Here is a 14109-nt window from a genome sequence, read left to right as displayed (position 1 = left end):
GTCATAGGAAACACCGTACTGTTAAAGGGGGTCGAGGAAATACTAAGGAAAAATTTCCATGTGATGCTCAACTCAAATCCTACACCTACCAATCCCTTCGAGTGAAGCCATTGGAAATCTCACACAGTTCATCCATATTCTTCAGTGACGGAGACGAAGTTCTTTTGGTCTCTGAGGAATTTGTTCTGACTGAAGAGTTAGGAATTCGCCAGTGCGGATTGCCTACCAAGTGAGGAACATGATAGCCCTGAGGAATTCGAACCTCAAGTATTTCGACCGTTGCTGTGCTACACGCCAGCTGTCCCAAAATATCTACCCACCTAACGGTCATATCACACAAGGGCATTTATGTCTTATCATGTCGGGCTGCTCCCTAGGCTATAAATAGCCGCCCCCTACAACCACTAGTTGGTTGGCTGCTCCGAGAGAAACTAACACTTGTCATTTGAGAGCAACCCATCCTCCGAGGACTTTGAGTGAAAATCATCAAGTGAGGAAATCCCAAACCCAAACCTACAAAACCCCGAGTGATTGAGCATCACTGAAGAGATTGATCCTACGTGGATCCGACGCTTGTTTCCTTTGAAGACTGTGCTTCTTCCAGACGGTTAGGCGTCAAGGTCTAGATCATCCAAGAGGAATTGTGGATCGTCGAGTGACCGAGTTTGTGAAGGTTCGGAAGTCACCTGAAGACTTACCACGAGTGATTGGGCGAGGTCTGTGTGACTTTAGCTCAAGGAGAATACGGTGAGGACTGTGTGTCCGGGACTGGGTGTCCTCGAGTTTAAATACTTATCTGCTCCAACTAGATGTACAACTGAGACAGCAGTTGGAACTGGTCTACCAAATCATTGTCTTCACCGAGCTTACTGGTTCCATTTCCTCAACTCTTTAAATTCCTCATGTATGTTGTTGTGTGCCTGTTCATATCTGTTTGAAGACTTTGACTGAAGACTTTCTCATTTCCTCAGTTCTATTTCTTCAGTCTGTTCGTCTTCTCCCTTGTGTTATCCTGTGTTTACGCTATCTGTACTCATTGCTTGTATTCATTTCATCATGATGACTATGCTTGTGTTCTATTGTGTTCCTTTCTGCGTACTTATTCCGCTGCAAGTAGTTCTTCATTTAGGAATTTCCTCACCAGCAAATTCCTCAGTGAAGAATTCATAAAAATCGCCTATTCACCCCCCTCTAGTCGATATAATGCACTTTCAATTGGTATCAGAGCAAGATACTCCCTTGTTCTGTGTGATTTTGGTTTAACCACCTGGAGTTCTAGTTATGTCGACTGCAGGATCGAGGAACGTTTCCTGCCCCATCTTTGATGGTCATGAGTATCCTCGGTGGAAGGCCATGATGAAGAAGCGACTCATGGCTATGGACAGCGAACTGTGGACCGTCACTGAGATTGGTCTTACCGATCTATGCAAGATGGTGGAGGCTGATGACATTCGCAAGTACACACTACTTAACCTCACAACGAAGGATCTCATCTGCTCCAGTATGCCCCGAAATTAGTTCAGGAACGTCATGCATCTCAATCACGCGAAGCTAATCTGGGACCGTCTCTCTGAGGTCTATGAAGGTCATCGGACTCGTCATGATCCTTGGTTTGAGGATTACAAGGAATCTCTCAATGCGATGACATTCGAACCAGAATCATCATCTTCTAACCCCTGCCTTATGGCAAACAATGCTAAGGTAACCGAATGCTACCTATCTGAGTCTAGTGATGATGAATCTGGCGATGAATTTGGACCTATCTATGTCAAACTTGCTTCCCTTGCCACTAAACAAAAAAGAGCTTTGGAAAAAGTTCAATACATGCTAAATAAGAGCGATGATATGTTGGGTGAAGAAATGGATCAGTCAAAAACTTTGGCTGAAAGTCTTCAGAGACTTCATTCCAAGTTTGACGACCTTCAAGGTCATCATAACACTCTCTTATCTGATCACGAGAAGCTTTCTTCTGAATCTCTTCAAAGAAAGCAAGATCTTGAAAAGCTAATTGTGGATTATGAAGATCTACAGAAGGAGCGCGATTCATTACTTGCTCAACAAATCAGCGCTACCCAGGAAGAATTTGTTCCTCCATGTCTAAAGTGCATTGAACATGAAACTGCTAATTCTTCACCTGAATGTTCAAATGCTTCTAATGCTACAAATTCTTCATATGTCTCTGCTATCACTAATTCCTCATCTGAGGACATTGCTAGTACTACTAATGATGCAGGGCTGAAGGAATTGTACATGACAGGCATGTACAAAAGCCTCAAAGGGCATCAGATTCTTTGTGATGTGCTTAAAAAGCAGATCCTCTACAGGAACCCTAGGAAAGAGGGTATTGCCTTTGAGAGGAAACTCAATGCTGATGGAACATATTGGAAGCCTGAGCAGTACCCCAAAACCTCATGGGTTGCTGCAAAGGGACCTCCAGTTGATCCATCCAACTTATCTCGCTTTACATGTGAATCTCCTCATTCTTTTGATGAGTCATTTGACTCTAACTATAAACTGTTCAAAAATCAGAATGGTGAAGTATTTGCTAGATATGTTGGGACTAACTGCAGGAACGGTTCCCCTATAAAGAAAATCTGGGTTCCCAAAAGTTGCCTTGAAAGTCTTCAGGTGAATGTCCTCATGACACCACCTGTGAAGAATAGGAACCCCAGATCAACTTCTTCATATGAACCAAATTCTTCATATGGATCCAAGTCCTCAAGTGGACCAAATTCCTCACGTGGATCAAATTCCTCAAATGGATCAAAGTCCTCATATGATCATCATCGTGCTAACCCTTCTGTTTCGCAGGGTAGAGCTAAGGGCTATGAATATGAGCGTTATTCTTCAAATCATTATGTTCATAAGTCCTCAAAGAATTTCTCTGCTTATTCATATGCTTACCCTAACCCCTCTTATGTGAAACAAAGTGGATTGGCGTCCATGCCACCTTTCTCATATGGTGCTCGCAGAGTGATGAATTCTTTGCCACCCCTCCAGATGTGGGTGGTTAAGAAAAAGAACTAATCTCTTTTGCAGGGTCAGGTCTCCAATCGTGCTCAAAATGACTGAAGAATTTTCTTGAGACCTGAACAGTGTCTGAAAGGACGCAAGCTAATTATGAAGAAATGAATTTTCATTTCTCACGTCCTCATACTGAATTATCTGTGCTATTGCTTGATGAAATTGATCTGATGATATTGATGTCATATTCTTCACTGATGAAGTATATGAGTTCGTAAGTTGCATTAATTCATCTGCAGGATGATCAACCCAAAGCAAACGAGTGGGTCCTCGATAGTGGATGTAAAAATCACATGACGGGTGACAAGAATCTATTGATGGATGCTCCTTTATCGCCGTCACATCTGAAGCATATCATATTCACTGACAAAGGCAAAAGTCAGGTATTGGGTCTAGGTAAGGTTGCGATCTCAAAGGATCAACACATGGACAAAGTCATGATTGTCGAGTCCTTAGGATACAACCTCATGTCTGTCTCAATGCTTTGTGATCTTGATATGGTTGTTGCCTTTGGAAGATATCGTTGTGTTGTGATCATGGAAGTTGACCATTCCAAAGTCTTCGAAGGCTTTAGGAGAGGAGATATGTATATTGTTGATTTCTCTACAGGACCGCAACCAGCCGTGTGCTTACTTGCAAAAGCTTCAGAAGGCTGGCTATGGCATCGAAAACTTGGTCATGCTAGCATGAGGAATCTGCACACGCTTGCGAAGAAGAAGCATGTCATTGGCATTGAGAATGTCAAATTCCTCAAGGATCACTTATGCGGAGCTTGTGAAGCTGGAAAGATGACAAAGGCCAAGCATCCAGCGAAGACTGTCATGACTACCACTCGACCATTTGAATTGCTTCACATGGATCTCTTTGGTCCTAACCACTATTCTGCAATTCTGAATGATGCATCTCAATATGGATTTGTTATTGTTGATGATTATTCTCGTTACACATGGGTGCACATTGTCACTTACAAACATGAAGTGCAGGAAGTATTCAAATGATTTTCCTCGAGGGCTTCAACCAACTTTGGTGTGAAGATCAAGCACATCAGAACTGACAATGGAACTGAGTTCAATAATTCCGGTCTTGATGGCTATCTTGATGAACTTGGTATTAGTCAAGAGTTATCTGCTCCTTATACTCCTCAGCAGAATGGCGTCGTGGAGCGCAAGAACAGAATCCTCGCTGAAATGGCTCGCACTATGTTTGATGAATACAAGACGCCTCGTCGCTTCTGGATTGAGGCAATTGATACTGCGTGCCACATCATCAACATGGTATATCTTCACCAATTCTTCAAAAAAACTGCGTATGAACTCCTCACTGATAAAAAGCCCAATGTGAGTTATTTCAAAGTTTTTGGTGCTAAATGTTGGATTAGAGATCCTCATCACACTTCCAAATTCTCACCGAAAGCACATGAAGGTTTTATGCTTGGTTATGGAAAGGACTCGCACACCTACAGAGTCTTCAACAGCGTTCTTCACAAAGTTGTTGAAACTGTAGATGTGCGGTTTGATGAAACTAATGGCTCGCAAAGAGAGCACCTACCTTCTGTGATAGATGAACCAGCACCTGAGGATTCTATCAAGTTTAAGGCTATTGAGAATGTCATTCCTACCAAAGAATCTGCTAAAGAATTCATTCCAGATCATGATGATCACCGGGCTGGCGCACCTGAAGAAAATGCTCCTGAAGGGAATGCTGATCAAATTCCTCGAAGACAACCCACTCATCCTCGCATTGCTAACGAAGTGCAAATTGAGAAGATCATTGATGACATTCTAGCACCAGGTCCTCTCACTCGCTCAAAATCTTCACATTTATCTAACTTTTGTGGGCACTTTGCTTTTGTCTCTATCTCAGAGCCCACTAAGGTAGATGAAGCATTTCTAGAGCCTGAGTGGATTCAGGCTATGCAAGAAAAATTACATCAATTCAAGCTCAACAACGTCTGGGAACTGGTCAAACATCTAGATCCTCGCAAGCACAACGTCATTGGCACAAAGTGGATCTACCGCAACAAGCAAGAAGAAAATGGCCTTGTGGTGAGGAATAAGGCACGGCTTGTAGCTCAAGACTACACACAGGTTGAAGGAATTGATTTCAATGAAACTTTTGCACCTGTTGCTAGACTTGAGGCTATTCGCATATTACTTGCTTACGCTAACCATCATAATATCACCTTATATCAAATGGATGTGAAAAGTGCATTCTTCAATGGTAAGCTTGAGGAAGAAGTATATGTTGCTCAACCCCCAGGTTTTGAAGATCCAAAGAATCCCGACAAAGTCTTCAGACTCAACAAGGCCCTGTATGGCCTCAAGTAAGCCCCTCGGGCGTGGTATGACACTTTGAAGGAATTCCTCATGAAGAAAGGCTTCAAACTCGGTTCACTCGACCCAACTCTTTTCACTAAATCTTATGACGATGAATTGTTTGTGTGCCAAATATATGTTGATGATATTATCTTTGGTTGTACTAACCAACGTTATAGTGATGAATTTTCCTATATGATGAGTGAAGAATATCAAATGTCTATGATGGGAGAATTGAAATTCTTTTTAGGTCTTCAAATTCGTCAACAACGCAATGTGTTGGGGATACAACTATTTGTGTAAGCCGCCCAGGAGGGGCCGGGTTACGCAAATAAGACTCACCAGAAAGAAGCCCAAGACCAAAGCATGAAGATGGCGGTTCATAGAGGGCTTAAGGCCCACAGGCGACTTAAGGCCCGTTGTAGTAACTGCCACAGTAATATGACTTGTATCATAAGGTAGACTTAACTAGTCACCGAGCCGGACACTGTTTATAAGCCGGCCGGGACTCTGTAAGCCGTAGGGCGTCAACCCGTGTATATAAGGGGACGACCTGCTGGCGGCTTAGGGCAAGAAACAACTCATCGAGAACCGGGCATAGCGTATCTCGCTCCCTGGTCATCGAAACATCAATACCAACCCAACCAGACGTAGGCTTTACCTTCACCGTAAGGGGCCGAACTAGTATAAAACCTCTCGTGTCCCTTGTCCCGATTAACCCCTTCAAGCTTCCTAGTTGCGATGGCTCCACAACTAAGTCCTTTCACGAGGACATCTGACGTGACAATTCCACGACAGTTGGCGCCCACCATGGGGCCAGCGCACAGTGGATTTGAGTTCTTGAAGGGCAACTTTGAAGGGCTCAAGGAATACGTAGTGGGCTGGATACCAAGAGTCATCGCGACAAGATCTACATCGACGACGAAGGCTGGGGCCTCGACGCCGGCTCAATCGAGTACGGATACCGGGTCCCCTTCGACGGAATCCACATCTTCATCGGCCGGATCGGAGAGCCGGGACCTGAGCCGGACAGCAGCACCGACCTCATCGAGACGGCTCAGCGTGCGAGGAAGACCCGAGCTCAACCCATCATGAAGCATGCTTTCGTGGGCTGCATCCACGGAGAGGAACTTTCTGAAGGATCTGAAGATGGTGGTGAGACGGCCGTCCGGTTAGACGGTGATTCGTCCGCCGGTTCAACAGATTCGTTGTACCAGGTGCAAGACGGCGTGCTCGGGGGCTGTTCCGATGGCATCAGTATTCCGGACCCCTATGAGCCGCCAAGATGGGCAGGAATCTTTATGGTTGGGACTCAGCCCGGTTCTAATTATACAGCTGCTGCAGCAATAACATCTGGGATAGGGACAGCCGAGGCAGGTGGCCCTGTGCGCCCGCCGGCTCAGGTGCTGATAGACCTCATGGACAAGCTTACGACCCTGTTAACCGCCACGGTTATCCCTGCGAACAAAGATGAGCATGACGCGGAGGTGGCACAGGTGCGTGAGGAGATAGCTCAGGCCAAGGAGGCCTTGGCAGCTGAGGATACTAGACTAGCTACAGAGCGGGCGGCTCTCGACGCCCGGGCACAACAGTTGCAGTCAGAAGCTTACCAGCTCACGATGAGCTTAAACGCATCCAATGAGGTAATGAGGAGGAGACACCAGAAAACCCAATCCCGTTTACCTCCGGATTACGACCCTCGGGTTCTTTTCGCTACACCCGGAGCCGTCCCAAGTAACCCGCAAGATGCCAATCAGTTTATGACAGCCAGAGCAGGAGGACCGGCTCAGCCTCGAGAGATGCCGCCTCCTCATGTGAGCATGGCACCACCGCGTTATGTGCCGATACTGAAGGGTCACTTTTCCAACCCCATGGAGAACTTAATCGCGGCTTCGGCGCGCTTGGCGGCTCTGCCCGTGGACGGTGATGACCCGACAGCGGTGGAGACCCGGAGGGTCAGGGAGCTTCTCTAGACGGCCCTGGCTCAGCAAGAGACCTATTCATACAGTAGAGACAGGATCCATTCAACTCCTCCGCCTTGGTTAGCACCGCCTCGTCAGAACCGAAGCCCGAGTTACAGCAGGCACATGGAGTCCGAAGCTTTGTCAAGCAACGCCCAACGCCGTGACCAACATGGTGGCTATAACCCGGTGCAAGACCGAGTACGTCAGGAGAACGAGCGTGCGGCTCAGCTGGCGGCTCAACAGGTGGCTCATCAGGATATTCCAGAGTATCCAACGACTTCTGTTGAGATGGGAGTAGCCACTAGGACCGGTGGTGTTCCTTGTTTGGTACCGGCTTTGCGCAACATGCGCCTGCCCAAGGACTTCAAGGGACCTCGAAAGGTGCCAAATTACATGGCCGACTTAAAACCTGGAGCATGGATCGAGAGTTATGAGATGGCCATGGAGCTGTTGGAAGTCAGTGACGCGGCAATGGCTAAATATATCACCATGATGTTAGATGGAACGACCCGGTCTTGGTTAAAGGTTTGCCACCCAATTCCATTGGTTCATGGGAAGAGTTGAAAGCCCGCTTCATCCAGAACTTCAAGGACACCTGTAAGCAATCTATGTCGATCGTGGACTTGACGAATTGTAAGCAGGGAGAGGGTGAATCCACCACCCATTGGGTACGCCGGGTTAAGGAGATAATTCATTCATCTGATAAGATGGATGCCGGTTTTGCAGTCCTTATGTTGGAGAAGAATTGCAGCTTTGAGCCGCTGAGGCAGAAACTGGGGTGCCTTAAACGTGACTGCAAGGATATGGGTACGCTAATGGCGGCTTTAGTCAAATATGCCGATTCTGATAGTACCAAGGATCCCGCGTCGGACGATGAGAAGACAGGGAAGGGAAAAAGGAACGGCAATGGAAAGGGTCAACAGCACAACCCGGTGAATCAAAGCGGCAATAAGCGTAAGGCGGACGGCAACCCGGAGTTTGTAGCCAACGCTAATGCACAGGGTAACCATCAGAGACGTAAGGGTAAGTGGCCTTGATCCGGCGGGTCAGGCCCATCTCTTGAGCAGCTACTCAATGAGCCCTGCCCGAAACACGGCACCCGGGAGCACCCTGCTACACACCTGTGGAAAGATTGCGCGATCATGAAGGCGTTTACAAATTCCAATACCTTTGATGACAATCATGTATCTGGCGGCGGTTCAGGGGTTGGCGGCTTTCATGGCCCGGGCGGTGGCTCAAACTCCGGTTTCCAGGGACATCCGGGTGGAAATAATCAGCAGCAGTCTGGTCAGGGAGGGCAACAGTAGCAGTAGTCGGGTTATCAAAGCCATCCGAAACAGTTGAGTGGTGGGCAGTACCATGTGTTTACCACTAGCTTATGCAAACGTGACCAGAAGGTTCATAAGAGGGACATAAATTCTATTGAGCTGGCAATTCCTCGTTATTTGATATGGTTAGAGCAACCTATTATATGGAGTAGAGAGGATCACCCTCCACGAGTCGATAATCCGGGTCAGTTAGCGTTGGTGGTAGCACCCCAGGTTGGTGGATATAAATTCACTAAGGTACTCATGGATGGAGGTAGCAGCATCAATATCCTCTATTACGAGACTTTTTAGCGCATGGGGTTACTGAGAAGAATCTGAGAACATCCAACACTGTTTTCCATGGGGTGGTTCCTGACAAGTCGGCTTACCCAGTTGGCAAGATTGAATTGGAGGTGGCTTTTGGAGATGAGTATGATTCCAGGGCTGAGAAATTGACGTTTGAAGTGGTTAAAATCAGGAGTCCATATCACGCTCTGTTTGGGCGACCGGCTTATGCTAAATTCATGGCACGGCCGTCTTACGTTTACTTACAGCTCAAGATGCCGGGTTACAAGGGCACCATCACTGTGCATGGGAGTCGAAAGGTGGCCTTGGAATGTGAAGAAGGTGACGCGGCTTACGCTGAGTCTGCCTGTGCCGCGGAGGAGCTCAAATTTTATCAAGACAATGTTGACCCGGCGGATATGACCTCCTTCAAGAAACCAACTACTGAGCATGACCCGGTGTTGAAATTTAAATCGGCCGCTGAGACAAAGCTTGTTGACTTTACCCCAGGAGATGCCTCTAAGAAGTTCAGTATCAGTGCCAATTTGGATCCTAAATACGAAAGCGCGCTCATCGAGTTCATCCGTGAGAACCGGGACATCTTTGCATGGAAACCTTCTGACATGCCGGGTGTACCGAGGGAACTCGCTGAGCACACTCTCAATATTGATCCAAGGTATAAGCCGGTCAGGCAGTTTCTCCGACGGTTCAATGAAGAGAGACGGAAAGCTATTGGGGAAGAGGTCGCCCGACTCTTAGCGGCCGGGTTTATTGTTGAAGTTTTTCACCCGGAGTGGTTGGCTAACCCGGTGTTAGTGCTCAAGAAGAACGGCACTTGGCAGATGTGTGTGGATTACACGGACTTAAGCAAGGCTTGTCTGGCTGATCCCTTTGCTCTCCCCCATATTGATCAAATCGTTGATGCTACGGTGGGTTGTGAATGTTTGAGCTTCTTGGATGCTTACTCTGGCTATCACCAGATCAAGATGGCAGTTAAGGACCAGGAGAAGACAACTTTCATCACTCCGTTTGGACCCTTCTATTATGTATCTATGCCATTTGGACTCAAAAGTGCCCAGGCAACTTATCAGCGGTGTGTGCAGAACTGTTTGCACAATCAAATTGGGCGTAATGTTCATGCTTACGTAGATGACACTGTGGTGAAGTCAAGAGAAAAGGAAACCTTGATATCTGACCTGAAAGAGACCTTTGATAATCTCCGGGTTTACAAGATGATGTTTAACTCGACCAAGTGTGTGTTTGGTGTACCTGCGGGCAAGCTCTTAGGTTTTCTGGTGTCAAACAGAGGCATTGAAGCTAATCCGGAGAAGGTTAAGGAGATTACCTCTTTGGCTAAGGCAGCGTGCATCAATGATGTTCAGCGCCTGGCAGGTCGTGTGGCCGCTTTAAGCCGGTTCATAAGCCGGTTAGGTGAGAAGGCCCTTCCATTATATCAGATGATGAAGAAAACTGACACTTTTGTCTGGAGTGTTGCTGCGGATGCTGCCTTTGAAGACTTGAAGAGGCAATTGTCTGAACCACCGGTTCTTGCGGCTCCCATTGACAGAGAGCCATTGCTGTTATATGTGGCTGCTAATTCACGAGCGGTCAGTGTTGCGATCATGGTGGAGCGTAAGGAAGCTGGCAAGGAGCATCCGGTTCAATGGCCGGTTTATTATATCAATGAGGTGCTCATTGAGTCTCAGCAAAGGTATCCACATTGGCAGAAACTCGTTTACGGAGAGTTTATGGCCAACCGGAAGTTGAAGCAGTACTTTCAAAGTCATCCTATAACTGTGGTAAGTTCTGCCCCTTTGGGAGACATCATCTAGAATAGGGAGGCCACAGGATGAGTCGCCAAGTGGGCTATCGAGCTTGGGCCTCATGGTTTGAAGTACATGCCACGTACTGCTATTAAGTCTCAGGCCTTGGTGGACTTTATCAATGATTGGACAGAGTTGCACGCGCTTGAGGAGAAGCCAGATAACACATATTGGACTATTCACTTTGACGGGTCCAGGCAGCTAGAAGGCTTGGGGGCTGGAATTGTTTTAACTTCCCCTCGAGGTGACAAATTTCGTTATGTACTCCGGCTTATGTTCCCATGTACTAATAATGCAGCTGAGTACGAGGCCTTACTCCATGGTCTCCGGATGGCCAAGGAGATGAACTTAAGCCGGGTACGGTGTCTGGGCGACTCAGATCTCGTGGCTCAACAGGTGTCAGGAAAGTGGGATTCCAAGGATCCTCTCATGGCGTCTTATCGACGTGAAGTAGATGCTATGGCTGGATATTTCAAAGGTTATCAAGTGGAGCATATTGATCGAAGGAAGAATGAGGCGGCTGATGCTTTAAGCCGGCTGGGATCTCAACGTAAGCCGGTGCCACCTAACACCTTTCTTGATGTTTTGCATAACCCTTATGTCAAGGTGCCTACCGAGGAAGAACTAGCGGTGCCAGACCCGGGGGCCCAGCTGGTGGCAGCTCTTCATGTTATCCCGGATTGGACAGTGCCATATTTGGCCTACATGACACGGGGAGAGTTACCGGAGGATGAAACTTTGGCAAGACAAATTGTCAGACGATCCAAATCCATGACGATTGTTAATGGTGAGTTGCATCATTGCAGTGTAACAGGGGTGTTTCAACGCTGTGTGTCGCCTCCAGAAGGACAAGAGATACTTCGTGAGATTCATGAAGGAGATTGTGGTCATCATGCCGGCTCAAAATCTCTTGTGGCCAAGGCTTTCCGTCATGGTTTCTACTGGCTCACGGCTCATGCTGATGCAAAGGATCTGGTCAGTAAATGTGACGGTTGTGAGAAGTTCTCACGACGTGCTCATGTGCCGGCTCAAGAATTAAGGATGATCCCAATTACTTGGCCGTTCACAGTCTGGGGGCTGGACATGGTTGGACCCTTCAAAAGGTCTAAGGATAAAAAGACACATCTCCTGGTGGCAGTGGATAAGTTTACAAAGTGGGTTGAGGCGGAGCCAGTCAGTAAGTGTGATGCGGCCACAGCGGTTCAGTTCATGAAAAAGGCGATCTTTCGTTTTGGTTTCCCACGCAGCATTATAACTGATAATGGTACTAATCTTTCCAAGGGAGCAATGGAAGAGTTCTGTCAACGAGAACATATCCGGCTTGATGTTTCGGCTGTTGCTCATCCTCAATCCAATGGTCAAGTAGAAAGAGCTAATCAAGAGATACTGAAGGGTATTAAGCCCCGGCTCTTTGTCCCCTTAAAACGGACTCCGAGTTGCTGGGTGGAGGAGTTACCCTCTGTATTATGGAGCATCAACACTACGCCTAATAGATCTACGGGTTACCCACCTTTCTTCATGGTCTATGGAACAGAGGCAGTTCTACCAAGTGACATACGACACGACTCACCCCGTGTGGCGGCTTATGTTGAGGCGAACAATGAAAAGGCTCGTCGGGATGCACTTGACTTGTTGGATGAGGAGCAAGACTTGGCAATATCCCGCTTGGCGATTTACCAGCAAGACCTGCGCCGTTATCACAGCCGCCGGGTCAAGAGCAGAACCTTTCAGGAAGGTGATTTGGTGCTCCGGCTCATCCAGGATCAATTTGACATGCACAAGCTATCTCCGCCTTGGGAATGACCCTTTGTGGTCAGTAAGAATCTGAACAACGGGTCATACTACCTCATTGATATTCGAGAGCGCAAGGACTCATGTAAGTCGGAGGAAGAGACCCGCCGGCCGTGGAATATAGCCCATCTTCGGCCTTACTATACTTGAGCCACCGGCTCTTAAGATGTATATACTTTTGACGATGTACATATTATATAAAGCAATAAAGCAGGACCTCTGTCCTTTTTCCCATAAAGAATGTTTTTATGTCTTCTTTATCAGGTGGTGGACACTACCAACAGGGAGCGGATCATATCTGAATCCGGCTTTCCCTTTGGTTCGGCTTATGATCATATCTGAATCTAGCCATGATCACTTGGGGTCTTCCTGTTCAAACATAGGTCGTATTCGCACCAAAGAGAACATAGCTGTCGATACCCGCTTGATCGGCATACTGCCAAACCCACTTGGGGGCTTCTTGATCATATTTGAATCACAGCTTAACCCCTTTGGGCCTGACGTGGATCGTATTCGAATCAACGTCATTAAACAACTCTTATGGTCACTTGGGGGCTTCCTGTTCAAACATGGGTCGTATTCGAACCAAAGAGAACATAGCTGTCGATACCCACTTGATCGGCATCGCCAAAGCCACTGGGGGCTATATGATCGTATCCGAATCTTAGCTTAACCCCTTTGGAACGGTTTATTGATCGTATTCGAATCAGAAGCCTGTGAATGTTGTTTATTATTCATCATAAGCATAACTATTTTGAATATGTTGAGACCTTCTGGAAAGCATTATGAGATGGTTTTCGTCTCTTCCGGTTTACATTTTGGTCCTCCCAGGTTGTTAAGTGCCAGATGAACATCATGTAAGCAGGAAAGATTATCAAAGGGATCGCAGGTATGCTATTATGTAGTCATAAACCGGCCTGTATATGATGCCTTTGGTTCGTGTTCTGGGTTATCAATACTTTATGTGACCCCCGGCGCGATAAACCGCCAAGGGAACTTTTGTTTGTTTCATGTGCAGGATAAGGCAAGCAAAATTTAAACGTCAAAGGAATAAAGGGTTAAATGTAAGCCCGAAATCTATAGCAATAGCGGCTTACAAAAGTGACTAAGCGATCAGAACATGCGTGAAGGCATGACAAACATTGAGAAGTTTTTTCTACCCTATTACAAGACTCCCCGAGTCTGAACAAATGAAGCATTGTTTTTGCACAACACCTGGCGACTCACTCCTTCGGCGGGCTTGAAGACTCCGTGTTATCCTTCTCCGCTTCTTCGTCGGCTGTCTTGTCCTGGAAAGTTGACGAGGCCCAGTCAATGCCGCTCAAAGCTTCAAACTCAGCTTCATCGTCTATTAAACCGGCTGGGTCTACTTCAGGGGAAAAAGTATGCTTACGAATAGGAGGGATCAGGCTGACTTCATCATATGGAATGTTTGGAATTCTCCGGTTCTCACTGTCATAGCCCGGAGAGTACTTGGTGAGGTCAGTATCGTCCCCAATGAGGGTCGCCACAGGACGTATGACTTTGACACAGGCGATAAAGTCATGATCATCAAATACAGTGCCGTCCTCCTTCCGACTGGGGTATCCAAGAGCAAGGT

Source organism: Triticum dicoccoides, chromosome 3B (genome assembly GCF_002162155.2).
Source record: "Triticum dicoccoides isolate Atlit2015 ecotype Zavitan chromosome 3B, WEW_v2.0, whole genome shotgun sequence".
Taxonomy (NCBI): Eukaryota; Viridiplantae; Streptophyta; class Magnoliopsida; order Poales; family Poaceae; genus Triticum; species Triticum dicoccoides.
The sequence above is the reverse complement of the archived record's forward strand: the minus strand, read 5'-3'. Positions refer to the sequence as shown.